A 17,351-nucleotide genomic window follows, 5' to 3' on the forward strand; every position below is an offset into this window, starting at 1 on the left:
TTTGTGATTATATGGCTTTGCTGCATGTCACCCCCTACCCCCCATCCTATTTCCTGATATATCTCAATCTCTCCTGTCAATAAAGGTCAATTTTGTCATTTCAAAAAAAAAAAAATAATTCACTAGAAAATATTGTATTGTATTTCGGTCCATATCCAAATTCATGCTGTTTCCCTTGTGTACTATAAGGGGCTATGCCTCATAACAAAACTTTATCCTCACAACGCTGATAAAAGACCACATTTAGAAAATACAATGTTCCATGTCAGAGACATAAAAATACTAAATATCATGTTTATGCAAAATATATATATATTTTTTTTTTCATAAAAACTGGCATCATGTGAACATAGGTATTTAAAGAGTTAAAATCCTGAACATAAATTCATATTAGGTACACTTATCAGGACTGATGCTTGAAAAAGTGACCTAGTTATGAAAGTTAACAAGAAAGAGATTATAGTATTTTTAAGGCAGTTTCCCAGACAGGGAACATTTTATGTAATACATGTGGTCTGAGTTAAATTATTTTCATTATTTTTTTATTAGTTGCATGACGGTTAAAGGTCCTGTTTGTCAGAAAAGTGGATTTTTCAGCCTCATTCTCAACTCTTGGGCCCTGGGATTGAAGAACGGGTCGGCCATCATCCATATGCGTTGGTGTTTGACAAGTTCGCAATGAGATTAAAAAAAAAAAAAATTTAAAAAAACTTTTCTTAGAAATAGGTTGTTTAAAGTGAAGATGAAGTTGTCATTTGTTCGCAACAGTAGGATTGCAGGTGCTCATACTAATATTTTGACATTCTATGCTTTCAGTCTTTCTGTGAATGTATTCTTATTCTTCGCAGGGTAAAAAAGGTTTATGGTTGATAAACAGTGTGTGCGGTTGGCGGTGCAAGACACAGAGGAGCGTAAACGGGTTACCGAGGCAAATTCATGAATCAGAAAGAGACCATCTGTCCTTATGCACCCACGTATCATATTCATGATCTTCTACTCGAGTGTGGGAGGGATGCGTGCTTCTATGAAATCACATTTCCTGTGGCTGCTGCGCTGAGGTCCATTTTCTGCCACAATGTGTACAGTCAGTCCTCTATTACAGCTAACAACATGGGACTAAATGAGCTGCTCGCGATTCTCCTGAGTGTATGTGTACTGGGCTCGCACATTCCATCCACATCCATACAGGACACACACACACACACACACTGCACACACACACCATCAGGCTTCCTGTGGTTCCTGTGATAATGTGTGGGATGAATACTACGTGCTGCGAGTCGACACTCGACATTTACAGAGAGACACGCCGTCCTCCACTCTTTTGTCTGCGCACAATGGCCATGCTTCAATGCTGATGTGTGATAAACAAAAGGAGGGATGCCAAACACTGAGAATTGCTGAAACAGAACAAAATATCTCAAAATATATACAGTGTAAAACAATATCATATATTTTTTTTCTCTGCGCAATCACTTCACATACAGTATATTCACGGTGTGTGTTCTGTTTTTCATTAATTTGGGCAAAATTCTAACTGTCATAAAGGAGAAAGTTTTCTGCAGTAATAGTGCAAACAAGTACAACATTCATTTTTCAGGGGGCGTAAATGTTGTATTCCAACTGTAATTTAATTGGTGCCACATCTGTGTGGGCGAGCACTACCTCAATACCTCATAAATCACAATAGGCACAGGCTGTTAAGCGGCTCTATTCTGTGCTTGAATCTCAGAATGATATAAGGGCCGCTGATTACAGAACTCGGTGCCAGGAGTTTTCACAGACTCACTATTTGTCAGCATTAAGGATCCAGATATTTTTGATTTAGATGGTGCGATTATTGCACAAGGAAAATTAAGGGTCTCACAGTTTTACGGTTTTAATGCATTTAGTCATTTAAGACGATACAGATGTGTAAAATCAAATCAAATTGTTATTATTATTACTGTTATTATTGTTTTTTTTGTTTCACACCAAATTTTCAAATTGGCTTTATTGGCCCTGTTTTAATTCAGTTGCTGCCTTTCGAAACAGAAATCATGAAGTAACCAGAACCAGAACTAAATTATGAATAAATCTAAACAAAACGTCAGTTAAATAATGGCCAGAACATTTCTTCCCCAAAATTATAAGTCACAGTGAAGTTGACCTTTAATATTTTGTGCATAAAATGTGTTCACTTCATCATTTCATCTTTTCAGGCAGTTGTGTAAAAGAAAAAGATTATCTTATGAACTGTTGAGAAATGATGACTATTGAGTATAGATTTCTAATCAGTTCATCCTTGAAGTTGGGTGGATATTTTGGCAAGTGGACAATCTTCCTCCAGCCACAGCTATGGCCGAAATGGAGGCAGGAAAATAATGTACCATAATGTCCCTTTTTTGTAGCTGAGACATTTAAACCAGTTGATACTGGAATTGGTCAACTGCCACATCCCCAACTATCACCACACCTGGATTCATGAGATAGAGACAGCTGACATCATTTACCACCATTACAGTGTTTCCAGCACATTCATTTATTTGTGGCGGTCCGCCACAATATCAATTTTGGCCACATATTGATTTTCTGTTTTTGGAGCTGTGCGTCCCGTTCTCATTCACTCAGGACAGCACACCCATCAGTGAACAGCATGCCGTTATACACTCCGATACAGTGGATGGCAGTGTGATTTTTAGCCTGCCGGTAAAACCAACGAAGAAGAGGAGGACTATTTAACACAGCTGGCTTGAGCGTAACTTCCTCTCCAAAGAAGACAGCTGGCCTCCACAAAGACAGCCCGGCCTTGAAGCCATTTTTTGTCATGGCCAAGTCGTGTAATAACGTCGTCTCGTGATGCATTTGGGACTCTTTTCCCAATAGCTAACATTGTGAAAGACACGTTAAAAGACACATGAAACAATAATGAAAGCCTCACAACCCTCGCGAAATGACTCTTTTTACTGTCAGGTTTTGAGCAATTCGGTCCAATACAATTTTGAGGGTCTAGAAGAGCCACCCGATTACATTTTATCTCCATCCAAATTCGCTTGGTGCTAAACCAGAAGTTAGCCAACTTGGTCGATGGAAGTCCCAAGTGTGCATGCTCTATGGGAGCCCAGCTTGACAGCCAACTCCACAATTAAAGTCTGATTCTGTGGGAAACACTGCATTAATTTTCCAAAAAGTAGGACAAACAGTACACAACATTTTTGTTTACCTGTCCTCCGAAAAAAGAATGAGAAAAATACAGATTTAATAACTTTCTGTATAAAACCAACAGGAAACACCCGGGAAGTATTTTTCAAAACATCACTTAAAAATACTAGTTAAACATATTCATCAATAATTACATATCATATAATCCGAGGTTAATGTGACATCACTAACTCTTGATTTTACGATAAACAGCATCATTTCAGTGACTGGCCAGTATCTGATTTTTAATACACAGGTTAAGACCAGCCCAATAGAAAATACAGAACAACTTAATTTTTACTACAGCCTGCAGAGCTCCGCTGGCAGTGGCCGGGGTGTAAACAGTCTGTCTGTTTTCTGCTGTCTGCTTTATGGGACCGGCGGGTCGATGGGCACCTCGGCCATTACTCAACAGGCAGCGGAAAGTACAGCACCACTTAACAGCTCTTTATCTTTACACACTTGCGGCACTCAACTGGGGTTAGGAAAGTAAAAGAGGGAAGACAGATGTTACTCGTCATGTTACAGACACACAGTGGCTAAATATTGGACAGTCGGGGTCAGTTTGACCACCTTAGCTGGTGCAACTTTATAGCATCTGGATATGATTTGAAAGGGGTCCCATTAGGCGTTCTTGGCTTTTGCCTTTCCTTTATTCTGCTATGTAGCATTTTTATGCACGTAAAAAGAACTTCAAAGTAAAAAAGCCCAAAGTCAACTCTCTCCCACTGAAAACACTGCTCCTGCACTGCCTGAAGAGCCTGGTTTGGAGTTAAGCATTTTTCTTCCGTAACATGTGTGCATCACTGTGTAAAAGGCGTTACATAAATATATATATTTTATATCTGTTGACTTGACTCCAGTCACTCGACAGACATACAGCTGCTACTGCTGTAACGGAGTTATTTTCGATTACACTATGTTGCTCAGCATGAACCACCGCACTCTGCCTCTGATTGGCTACATCCTGCCTGTTAAGTCACCAAAGACTGAACAGAGGTGAGATGTCTCACTCTGTAGCTAAAGCAGAGACACAATGTGAAGATGGATGCTGTTGAGACAAAATATATAAAATAGTTTGCAATCACCAACATATATCCATCTCAGCACATTGGTTCTGGTTTTCCAGGGCTACTACCTGTATGAACAAAGCATCCCGGTCTGAAAAGTAAAACCAGTGCCTTAAGACTGCATTCTTTTATATAGCTGGTAGGGGGTGACTCCACTGGTTTCAAAAATAAAATTGTCCAATTGTATGGAATCCTACAAAAAAAATCACCAAATGTCTCACTTAATTTTTTACCCCAGTAAATGGTCTGCTCATGACTTTATGGTCTCAATCTCTAGTTTCAAGTATTCTTTCGTACAGAACGATCTTGATTTTGTGCGTTTTGGTCCCGATTAGAGTAAAATAGACCAAAAAAAATTTTGTTTGTTGAGGTAGCCACAATCTGAAGCGTAGATTGTGGCTACCTCAACAAACAATAATTATTATTTTCACTTAATCTGATGTTTCTTGTCTTGATCAATCCATTAGTTGTTTGTTCTCTAAAGTGTCAGAAAATTTTGAAAAATGCCCAACAGTGTTTCTCAAAGCCTTTAAATGTCTTCTTTTGTCCGCAACCCAAAGATATTTCTGTTTTTGTTACTGAGGAGAAAATAACTATAAAAGGATATCAAGAAAATATTCACATTGAAGAAGGTGGAATCAGAGGATACTGGCTTATTTTTCTTTAAAAAAAGGAAACCAATTAATGCTGCAAGCAGCGATGATCGGGCCGTCGCCACCCACGTACGTTGGGCTGTGACGCTGTTGGAACAAGTGCATGTAGATATTTGCATGTGCACGCCTTTCGTGGATGTGGTCTGAATGGGTGAAATGACACTTCTTTTGATTATGAGGAGCTAGAAAAGAGCCATAAAGTCACACACACACAGCCATTAATCATAAGGGAATGTAGTGTAAGTCAATGACATTCAAGAGTCAGCTGTAAGGATGTGTGTTGTCTTGCAACGCGTTGCATTTAGCATGACTGATATAAGTATTTTATGTCAACAGCAACATTCCATTCCGGACGTATATTAAGGGCAGGTTCACCGGACAGCAATTCTTGAGTCTGATTTTTCAGACACAGCCATGTTAACGTGAGAAAGAAAAGTGAGGAACAACGTGGCGGTATCTGTTTATCAGAGACAACAACAGCATTTTTCTGAGACAGAACGAAATGGAGTACTCTAGCAAGAGCCCCCCACAGACATGTCTCGGGAGAGACTTGTCCAAGAGCTCGAAGACACCAAAGAGCAGCTGAGGAAGCAGAAAACCCTGAAGGTAATGTATATCAACAGGGGGAAAGAGACCACCAGAGAGCTGGAGCGGCTGAGAAAGTACAGCAATGATGTAACTCTCTGTAACGCAAAGACAGCTACTCAGGTGAGGGACAACACCAGGCAGAAGAAGAAGGATCGTCATAAAGATTACACGGAGCTGAAGGTTGCCCATTTAACCAACGAGGAGAAGTATCAAGCTGACCTCCAGGCAGAGAAGGACAAGAACAATCTTCTTCAGAAAAGACTGGATCAGATCAGTGTCTCCTACAACGAGATCAGACTCAGATAATTATTATCTATTGCACATATTCTGTGCATACATATGACAGTTACTGTGTTGTAGTATGTTTATCCTTATACTAATCTCATCTTATCCATTCTTTTGTTTGGTATGAGACTGATGTCATTGAAGTCAGACAGCAGGTTGAGTCTCTTCAACTCGAGCTTCAGAAGGCAGCCCAGCAAAGAAAACTCCTTCAACAACAATACAAGTAGCTGAAAATGGCACAAACATCCAGCCAGGACAAGTTTACTGCTGAGCTCCAGGTGGAGCAGCAGAAGAACAACCTTCTCCAAGACAAACTGGACATGATCAGCCCAGGGTATGAATATGAAGTCGTCACTGTGAGACAGCAGGCTGAAAGTCTGCAGCGGGAGCTTGAGAGAGAAGTTAAAGCTCATGCAGACACAGTGTTGAAAGGCTTGCAGGTGTTTACCAACATGAAGGCTGAGCAGGATGACCTTCGTCACAGGATGACTGAGGAAATTAACAATTTCCAGCAAAAGACCCTGGAAGGAATGTTATGAGAGACAATTGGAGGAGCTGAAAACTCAGCGTACTGTTCAGATCTCTCTCAACCTTGAGCTCTCCACAGAGCTTAAGATGTTGATGGAAGCTGAAGTCCCCGAGGAGAAGTCGTGTCTCGGCCCCTGAACTTCTGGTGATGACCAAAGTCCCCGAAGAGAAGGCATGTCCATCACTACTGCTCACATGCCTGGCCCCTGAACTTCTTGACGTGACTCAAGTCTCTGAGGAGACTCACCCAGGCAAACCAAACAAGTCTTCCTGGAAAAGAGCTCGTCACTTTCTGGAATTGTGGAAACCATAGAAATGGAAGACGTAAGATGGCTTCAAGAACTCAAGCTGTCACAATCGCCATCAAAGATCATCACCAAGAACATCTCTACTGTGGACAGCCAGTAGATACCACATGTCATCTGTGATCGGGCATGGAGGGGGGGGGGGCACTATATCACTGTTACCTCCAAACAGCAGCACACTCTTGCAGACATAGCACGAGGAGCTAATCAGAAATGCTCCCAATACTGTGTCTTTCAGCCAAGCTATATGTGTGTCTGTCTGTGTGGAGTTTACACGCCCTCCACATGCCTCTGTGGGTTTTCCCCGGGTGCTCCGGTTCCCACACAGTTTATTTCTTTTTTAGATGAAAAAATAGATATTGGAAAGAAACATGTAATTCCTTGTTAATATGGCTTTATTCTGTAGTATGTAGTAGTTGTACAGTAATGTATGTAAATTGTAGGACATTGTCTTTCTTGAGGTGGGAAAACATTTTGCCCCTCAAGTGGTATTTAATTTTTCTTCCTTTATAAGCTGGTTTCATGCTCCTCCTTCTGGTATTAAACAATGTTTGCTAAAGTCAGAATAACTCCCTAATAATAACTTCCTGCATTGTTGTACAATTTACATACATTACTGTACAACTACTACATACTACAGAATAAAGCCATATTAACAAGGAATTACATTTTTCTTTCCAATACCCCCCCGATCACAGATGACATGTGGTATCTACTGGCTGTCCACAGTAGAGATGTTCTTGGTGATGATCTTTGATGGCATTGTGACAGCTTGAGCTCTTGAAGCCATCTCACTTCTTCCACTTCTGTGGTTTCCTCATTCCCAGAAAGTGACAGGCTCTTTTTCAGACTTTTTTGGTTTGCCTGGGTGAGTCTCCTCAGAGACTTGAGTCACGTCAACTGTTCAGGGGCCAGGGCAGTAGTGATGGACTCCTGCTCACATGCCTTCTCTTTGGGGACTTTGGTCATCACCAGAAGTTCAGAGGCCGAGACACGACTTCTCCTCGGGGACTTCAGCTTCCATCAACATCTTAAGCTCTGTGGAGAGCTCAAGGTTGAGAGAGATCTGAACAGTAAGCTGAGTTTTCAGCTCCTCCAATTGTCTCTCATAACATTCCTTCCAGGGTCTTTTGCTGGATATTGTTAATTTCCTCAGTCATCCTGTGACGAAGGTCATCCTGCTCAGCCTTCATGTTGGTAAACACCTGCAAGCCTTTCAACACTGTGTCTGCATGAGCTTTAACTTCTCTCTCAAGCTCCCGCTGCAGACTTTCAGCCTGCTGTCTCACAGTGACGACTTCAGATTCATACCCTTGGCTGATCATGTCCAGTTTGTCTTGGAGAAGGTTGTTCTCCTGCTGCTCCACCTGGAGCTCAGCAGTAAACTTGTTCTGACTGGATGTTTGTGCCATTTCCAGCTCCTTGTTGTTGAAGGAGTTTTCTTTGCTGGGCTGCCTTCTGAAGCTCGAGTTGAAGAGACTCAACCTGCTGTCTGACTTCAATGACATCAGTCTCATACCAGACATAAGAATAGAAAAGATGAGATTAGTATAAGGATAAACATACTACAACACAGTAACTGTCATATGTATGTACATAATATGTGCAATTAATAATAATCATCTGAGTCTGATCTCGTTGTAGGAGACACTGATCTGATCCAGTCTTTTCTGAAGAAGATTGTTCTTGTCCTTCTCTGCCTGGAGGTCAGCTTGATACTTCTCCTCGTTGATTAAATGGGCAACCTTCAGCTCCTCGTAATCTTTATAAAGATCCTTCTTCTTCTGCCTGGTGTTGTCCCTCACCTGAGTAGCTGTCTTTGCATAGCAGAGAGTTACATCATTGCTGTACTTTCTCAGCCGCTCCAGCTCTCTGGTGGTCTCTTTCCCCCTGTTGATATACATTACCTTCAGGGTTTTCTGCTTCCTCAGCTGCTCTTTGGTGTCTTCAAGCTCTTGGATAAGTCTCTCCCGAGACATGTCTGTGGGGGGCTCGATGGAGTACTCCATTTCGTTTGGCTAACTGATCGGATTTTGGTTATCTGATTGTGTCAAATCTTGAAAATGGGTTGTTCAAATGGGAAAGAAGGATTCTGAAATCAGATTAGATCACGGAATCCAATCCTAGTTTTAATCTGGATCAAACCTTCAGTTTGTGTTGTTCAAAACGTTTCAGTAGGATTTGGATAACTTTGATCCAAAAAAACAGGATTATCCTGATCCCAACAGGGGGTAGGATTTCAAGGTTTCAGGAAGAAAATGTAGTAAAAGTAAAAGTAAAAAGTAAAGTAAAATAAACATAAAAATGATCTTGTCCCCATGAAACAGATTTCAATAACAAACAAAAATAATATAGGGCTGTTCAATTTTTCTGTCATTCATCACTGTATATGAATTTCAAAGAAACTGTCATCAGAGATGAACCTGTCAATGTCAGGAGTGGACAGGCACTGTCTCCTAATATTATGCCATCCGATTGGTTGGTTTAGAGCACTGGTAATCCAGATTTGGTAATCTTGAAAATTGTGTATCTGGATCAGGGTGATCCAATCCAATGTTACTTTGAAAGTAAGACGGATTACCTGATCCTGAACAGCAAAAAATGGGATTTCCAAATCCAGATCATTTTGATCCAGATTAAATGTTTTGAACAACTGGCCCCAGATGTCACGTTGTTCCTCACATTTCTTTCTCATGTTAACACGGCTGTGTCTGTGTTCGATGAAAAATCAGACTCAAGAATTGTTGTCCTGTGAACCTGCCCTTTATATAGGTCCTGAATGGAATGTTGCCGTGGAGGTTCTATTGCTATGATTTCACACACACACACACACACACACACACACACACACACACACACACACACACACACACTTTCCTTCTTTCCTAATCACCCACCATCATGGAAAGAAACATGTTACCACAGCAGATAAAGGCCTTTTAACAGAACAACACATGTGGCACTTGCGAAACCACTGCAGATAGACCTACTATACTGTTATCATGTTTCCTAAATACTTAAAGACACAAATCTTGTTGACATAAAATACTTATATCAATCATGCTAAATGCAGCGAGTTGCAAGATAGTCCATATTTTTGTACACAGAGTTTACTAAAAATCAGGTTTTTGAGCAACACCACCATCAGTACAGACAAGAAGTGTCGATCCCTGTGTGTGTCCTAAGAGTCTGTAGCACTCCAATTCCAAAAATTAGCTTGCCCGAAAATAAAACTGCGATAAATCTTAAAAGTGCCTCTTTCGTCATAATTATGCTTTTAAACAAAGGTTTGACTCATATACATTCACAAATCAAGCCTAGGTTGCTTTTTGGTGAGAGTTTCACTTTAAAATACTTGACAACTTATCAGTAAAACACTGCAGCGCTACATTTCAGGGACATTTTCACAAACCAAAAACTTAAATGGCAAGAATCAAAAACCAAATACAAATCCTAACTGACTTTGCCACATGAAAGTGTAAAAAAGATACAGACTACCGTCAGAGCACCTTAGTGGATCAATGGTTAGAGAGCCAATAACGTGTAATATTGCTGCATATTGTTCTCTGTCTTCTGAGAGCACTGGTTTCCTCCCACAGTCCAAACACAAGCAGGTGAAGAGAAGTAGAAATGCAAAATATTTCTCACAGGTGTGAAAGCGAGTGTGAATGCGTTCGTCTGTATGTGTTAGCCCTGTGATACAACCCGTCCAATATGAGCTGGAATAAAGTCCCTCACCCTGATTTAAATAAACATCAGTAACAGAACCAACCTTCAAAAGTCATGAGTGTGTATAATTAATGCAGATCACAGCATATACACACTATGGTGTATGTTCGAGGGTGGGATACAAAAGCACACACACACTTACACACACAGGACACAACCAAGGTCAGTAATTTGCTGACTCTGCAAAGCTGATTGCTGCAAAAGCAAACTTTTAATCAGAAGCAGAGGCCACTGCAGTGCTCCCTGGAGACCTCTGGTCTCCACCAGCAGCCCCTCTCACCTTACACAGACCAGCACTGAAGCACTTCCTGGCTCAAATGTGTGTTGGTAAGTGCAAGTCGACACAACTACATGAAGCGATGTTTGGATGTTGTTCCTTGGACCGTTGTCTGACGGGTGCCTCAGTTAAGATCTCTAATCACGTTTTTTTTCCCTCTGTCCGCAACAGCATTGATTGGTGGAGTCTGAGCAGCGGCGAGGGCTCCCTGTGGTGGCCTGCCATCCAGGGATTGGCTCAGGTGGAAGAGTAATAGAGTATTGATCCCCACCCGGCCCTGCAGACACTGAGGTAATGTGAATATTGTGGCTGAGCACAGCCTAATCATTTACTCTGCTACTGAGAACCTTTCAACCAGCTTCATAGCCCTCCTCAGCATCATCCATCAGCCTGTGAGAGGAATCATCAGCCACACAGGCAAACACACAACCAAACACACAACCAGGCACACAGGCAAACACACAACAAGCCACAAGTACAAAAAGATAGTGTAATGCATTTACCATTAACCATGAAGCATTTCCAAAGATTGTACAATTTAAAGTTTGCATTGTTATGCTAACTAACAGTCTTCTTTTTCTCTGCCTACATTTCTTGCCGCCAGAGTGTCGATCACATGACTGGCAAGATATTGTCTACAGAAATGTGTGTCAAGTTACAGCTGTGCTCAGCTGCAATCAGCTCATCGAAACTCTGCTCCATAGCAAAAGTCAAATCCTTGATTTGCAAGAATTCACCGTTCCCGGATCAACACACCCAATCAGAGCCAAGGAGAGTGTCTGAGAAGTGTCAATCATTCTCGTGCATATGCTGCTGGCAGCCCCCATCCCTCAAGCAGCCCGTACTGGGCAGTACCTGCTCTTACCTGGTCAGATATGTTCATGCTCAAGCCAAAGTGTAAACAAAGGTGGAGAACAGACAACAACAACAGAGCAGAAAAATGCCCCACCACTGCCCACGTCAGAGAAGAAACAAGAAGACTAACTAAGAAAAGCAGTGTAAAAACAAGCAACTGGACTGAGCCAGAGAGAATACAGGGATAAATATTGGAACATCATTTCAGTGGAGGGAGCTGTGAAATTGTAAGTACTCAAGAGCAAAGCAGAGTAAGCAGCTTTTCTGCATGACAAGTAAGGACCCCTGCTTGATATATGTTTCATTCTATGTTTTAACCACAAGGCTATGGTGGCAGCAGTTACAGTAATAGCAATAGCGCATATCATGGTACGATGTTGCATTCAAGCTACATAGCTTGTTGGTAAATCTAGCTTGTAGCTTGTATGATAACTTCGGTGTATAACTTTGTTTTTGTGGCTACTGTGTCTTTAAAGTGACTGGGCAGTTATAATGCCAGTTTGCGTTTAGTACGCTTAGAAGCGGTTGAATTGGTTTAAAGAAATAACGTTACTCATGCTCCAGAAAGGCAGCATGGTTAAAGCCTGCTCATGCACAGCAGGCTTCTCTGTGGGGAGCTGTCTCATTCAGACTTCCTGGCTAAGTCCACTTTTTTCTAGACTGCAGCTTTAATTACAAAAACTTTTAGAACACAGTCAGAAATGAGCACGGTTTTATCTATACGGTTAATTATAGTCCACAAAAGATCTTTTGTATATGCAAAAATGTTTATCATATCATTTCAATAACCAATTTGTATTTTATAGGAAACTCAAATATGTTACATGGGTATTACGATATTTGTACATAATCATACAAAACAACAACTTGCTGATAAAAGTTAACAAACAGAATTTACTGAAAACACTACTCAACGTAAAGAAAGACCTAACATATCATTGTAAATAATGTTATTATGTTATCTATATGTGTACACTAAAAAAAAATATTTGTTTAAATTGACCACGTGATTACTAGCATTCATCCCTTGTCCGAATCCCTCTTAGGAAAACTGTAAGTACAGTAGCTCACAGCTGAACCTGGAAATCAGTCTGTAAAATATGATCTGTGTTTAAAACGGACTGAAATTTTGAAGTTTACCATTAACTGTTTTCCTTTTTTCAAATATGGCCAACCAATCTTTTTAATTTTTTCTATTTTTTTATTTTTTTTAAATGAGTTCCCTGATCTCTGCATTACCACACCTTGCTCAGAATAATATCAAAACCGACAGAAACACAAAAATATAGGATAAAGATCCCAGTGGCTATAACCCAGAAATATCTTTTAAATTCTTTAAAAATCAAGACACACAAGATCAGCAGTCCTGATCACTCATTTACAAGTTCAAGGGATGTGTTGAGCCAACATTTTCCTGCCTCCAATTTCAATACCTTGCAGCACTGTATTTACCAGTACAGACAATCTAACACAGGTGCTTTCATTTTCCTAAATTTAAAATCTGTACACTTAATCAATTGGATCTCATGGGCTTATTTTTATATATAAGGTAGTTGACAGCCCGCTGTAACTGACCAAATTTACCTGATAGTCAAAGTCCTGATGTTTCTATGATGATATATAGAACGGAGAATGACTGTGATGCTTTAGGGAACTCTCTGCCAGTTGAAAAATTTCCACTGTCTCACAGTATGTACTGTCATATCGCCCCACCTTCGCCCAGTCAGGACATAAATAAACACAGATCAGTGGAGGAGATGTGGGGAGAGGGGAGAGGAGAAGGGCGGCAGGAGGAAGACAGACAGGCTGCGAGACAATGTGAGACAGACAGAGAGGGGGAGCATTTTATTAGAGCCTGCTCTTTAAGCTCGCACGCTCTGCCGCTGGGACTTCATTGCAGCCATAAATATCGCCTAGATGCATCTGAGCAAGGATAACACAGAGCAAAACAACCTCTTGGGGGGATTTTAAGCCTGTGAACCTTCACCCTGCCTCTGATGACACGACCTCTTCAACATTTACATTCACACTGTGAGCAAGCTGGCTGACTGTTGGGTTAAATGGGGCTAAATGATTTTGGAAAGTATCTAACTGCGATTATTTGGACAGCTTTTGCAATTGAGATACGAATCGGGATATTATTGTTCTTTATACTTTATATATGGCAACGGTGGCTCGGGGGTCGTCCAGTCATCAGAAGGCTCGTCAAAGTATCCTTGAGCAAGATGCGCAGTTCGACACCTTGCACGACAGCCTCTGCCATCAGTGTATGAGTGTGTGTGTGAATGGTTGAATATGACAAGTGTTTGAAAGAACTCTGAGCAGTCAGTAGACTGGAAAAGTCCACTTCTCATTTTAAACTTTAAAATCATCATCATTATGTGATTTTTGCAAGAGTCTGTAGGAAGTACTGAAGTTTTCTTAAGCGGTACAATAAATCAGAACTACTGAATAACTACTGTACATCACAAGAATGACCGCTAACTGCTGCTAACTGCTAGGCTAGTAAGCTTGGTGAGCCATGTAGCTATAAATCTGGATTCAGAGCTCATGGTACTGCAGAAGTGTTGGTGTTTAAACCACTGGCACAGGCGTTTGGAGCAGGATGGGCTCGGTCCAGCTGGTAAGCATGGAAACGTCAGTAAAATGTCTCTGCAACACAATACATAGACGTTATAATGTCATTCTAGTATTACTTTACTATTATTCTACTATAACTATTACTATTTTAAGGTTTCAATTAACATTCTTGCTCATTTACATCTGTAGACTGTGATCTGCAGGCCTGGACATGTCTAAAGCATAAATACTATGCTTTAGATGTGTCCAGCATAATATTTGAGATTTCAAACTTTCGACCCTAGGGTAAAAATTTGAACATATCAACCACAAACAATCATCATCAATATCAGCAATGTATGCATGTTTGTTCTATCACCATGGCTTTGGAGATATTTCTTTACATATTCTTTCAAATAAAAAACATTTCTTTTTTTGCATTTTCCAAAAGCTTTTTCGCCTCATTTTCATTCATTTGGGGACATGAGAGCGCAGCAAAGTCTTGTTAAGATGGAGGCTTCTTGCTTCAATCCGGCATTAAACATAATTACCAGAAGCCTGAGAGTGGTGGTTAAGAAGAAAGCTCTCTTCCTGCATCAAAGAACTGCTGAATTGCTGCCTCTCCATGCCTCTTGTTGATACAACACCGGCAGGGAACAGTCAGGATCCTCTAGATAAATCAAAATCTAATCTTGCACAAAGTATTCATTCTCTTTTCATATTCATTTGTATTCAGCGAATGATCAACCATAAAATGTAAATGTTTTGCAATCAAAATGAATCTTTCCTACATCACTGCACTTTGTCTCTATTGGAATGAAAAATAGAAAAGTAAACCTGTCAGGGTTTTGTCTCTTTATTTCACAGTTTTGTATCTCAATAATACACATAGCTAGAAATTAGCTAACCAATCACGCTTCACCTTTTTACCACTATAGGAGTGATGATTTCAAACAGGTAGAAGACTGCTACCAACCATTCAAAAACTGAAATGTTGTCTCCTTAATTGTTAAGTTAGTTAATTTTGTATTTGGATTCAAAGTACTTTTACTTCCACGCTATACTCAGCTGTGGTGGTTTAGTACATTTATTTGCTGTAAACTCGTAATGTTGTAGCATAAACTGCAGGTCAATGTTTAACGCTTTATGTTAGAAAGTACGCTTTTATTCCTCTGTACAGAAATTCTCAGTTGTGCTGTGGGTTTTGCTCTGTTGTAAGCTATTAGCCCCCTCAGCAGAACACACTGCAGGACTCTACTGCCCACCAGCGCTAACAGCTAACTAGCCTTTCTTAATACGAACCCCCTCCCATGACTTCTGATTATTACTGTGTTTTCCAAACTTTTCTGCACAGGTTACACTCCCAGTTGGAGGTGAGTTTACTGCATCTTTTCATACTTTATATTGGCATTCATTTTGTAGGTCTTACACTGAGTAGCCAGCCAGCGATAGTAAGAAGCGTTGAGACATTGCTGCACTGTGGAAAGAGAGATAGCTATCGTAGAAGCATGAGAACCCACACTCCATAGTAGTCAGCATGTGGCTGAGTTTGTCATTTGTAAAGTGATAGTTGTGCATACTACAAGTACATAAATCTCTATTGTTCTGGAGGTAGAATGAGAGGACCTCTGTTTGTCTTGAAATCATTTTCTATCAATCCCAGGAGGATGGGAAACCAGGAACATTGCTGTTCACTTCAATATAAAATATTAGATTGGTATAGACTGTAAAGACCTGTTCTGTAAGTGAAGTTATAGAGGTTGTGTTCTACTTCAGAGAGTTTTTGTGAACATTTTGTCATCTTTTCCTCTCACATCAAGTCAGAGCAGGGAGCTGGTTTTAAATCATTCAGCAGCTGCTTAATAAATTGATATAGTCCAGTGGTTACTGTTCTCCATTAATATATTATCAAGTGTCCCAGTTTCACTTGAATTAGTGTATTTAAAATATTGCACGAATATTGCAGGATCAACAAGGAAACAAAAGCTCTATAGCACTATAGGATTCAGAGTACCCGAAGACTCAACTTTAAAACACTCTTCACCATATTGTATTAATTTAAAAATGTCTTTGGTTGATCAGGAAAATAATCAACAGATTAATCAACTATGAAAATAATCATTAGGTGCACGCCCAGACTTTATGTCTATTGGGAAACATCACTGCGATGTTTCAGAAGCTGCAGCCTTCATGTGGGGATCCACTGCAATGATTTACCAGTTTGCATGATTCTGTTTTTTAAAGCGTCCACTCACTGCTACATATCACACTGCTGCTGACAGGCTTTTAAAATGGAGAACATTTTCCTCTGAAGCTGTAAAAAGCCCTGAAATTTATGTCCACATTTGGATATTCATAGAAATCTTACAGCACTGCACTACAACTTTCTGACGCTTATGTACAGCTGAAATACCAATATATGGGTCGGTCCCAGAATCCCATTAATGACTACATCACGTAAGTCCTTCAGGACCATCCACAAGCACCAAGACGACAGCTGCATCCATCATTGCTTGTACGACCTGAAAGATCACATGCTCAGTTGCAGTCCAGGGAAACATTCCAACACGTTTACAACATGGAAGCTACAATTTGTAATTTGACATATTTCCACTTGCTTGCACATCAAAACAAACACCTTTTTTGCAAACCCTGCATGATCATGTGAGTGCCCCTAAGGACTTCCAAACTGATCTGCAATCTGTGAGGTACAATAATTTGTGAACATGTTGCCATTCAGAATCTGATATTCGCTTGTGTGAAATGGGCCCCACCATCTCTAGTAATTGCCAAAATATTGAACAATTCTATAGAATTTAAATTAACATTCAGTCCCAATTTAGAGGATGCTTTATGTAGTGAAGCAGAAAGTAAGGGTGTGGAGGTCGACACAGTGGCGTGTCTGACATTCAAATAGGAGACGAGACTGATTGAAAAAATCTGCCAAGTGGAATGAATTGGAATAGATCAGAAATCCAGCGACAGAAGCAAAGCTCAAATCAACAGATTGGTAAGTACAACATGACCCTATTGTTGCCCGATGTTATCTGTAAAATGAAACAGCACCAACAACAAATTATAATGGAAGCAAATCAGAATCAAAAGAGGCTTTGCACTAAATAATGGTGCAATGTACTTTTAAAACTTGGTAAGTTGGAAATTAAGGTCTGTCTATAAACCAAGTCAGGATCTGCCTTTGTCCTAAGTGTTTGTTTTATGATTTCCAGTTTTATGTTGTGAGCCTCTCTTTGTGTCATGTTTCCTTTCAGCTTCCTGTCTTTGTATTGTCTGTGTTTTTCCTTCACTCTTTGTTAAGCCTGTG

The 17,351-nt window shown here is 40.3% G+C and overlaps 1 protein-coding gene and 2 long non-coding RNA genes across 3 annotated transcripts in view; 1 reads left to right on the forward strand and 2 right to left on the reverse strand.

The window, feature by feature from the left end:
- Window positions 1–17,351, reverse strand: part of capn5b (calpain 5b) — a 66,376-nt gene that overhangs the window by 29,632 nt on the left and 19,393 nt on the right. The window lies entirely within an intron of this gene.
- On the reverse strand, window positions 1,190–9,553 carry LOC119031052. Its single transcript, XR_005078511.1, has 3 exons — window positions 9,429–9,553; window positions 2,451–2,455; window positions 1,190–1,208 (listed from the first exon to the last, which is right to left on the reverse strand). It is a non-coding gene; the product is annotated as an uncharacterized LOC119031052 (long non-coding RNA).
- On the forward strand, window positions 2,987–6,080 carry LOC119031050. The gene is made up of 2 exons (XR_005078510.1): window positions 2,987–5,611; window positions 5,905–6,080. It is a non-coding gene; the product is annotated as an uncharacterized LOC119031050 (long non-coding RNA).

The sequence above is a fragment of the Acanthopagrus latus genome, chromosome 13 (genome assembly GCF_904848185.1).
Source record: "Acanthopagrus latus isolate v.2019 chromosome 13, fAcaLat1.1, whole genome shotgun sequence".
Classification (NCBI taxonomy): Eukaryota; Metazoa; Chordata; class Actinopteri; order Spariformes; family Sparidae; genus Acanthopagrus; species Acanthopagrus latus.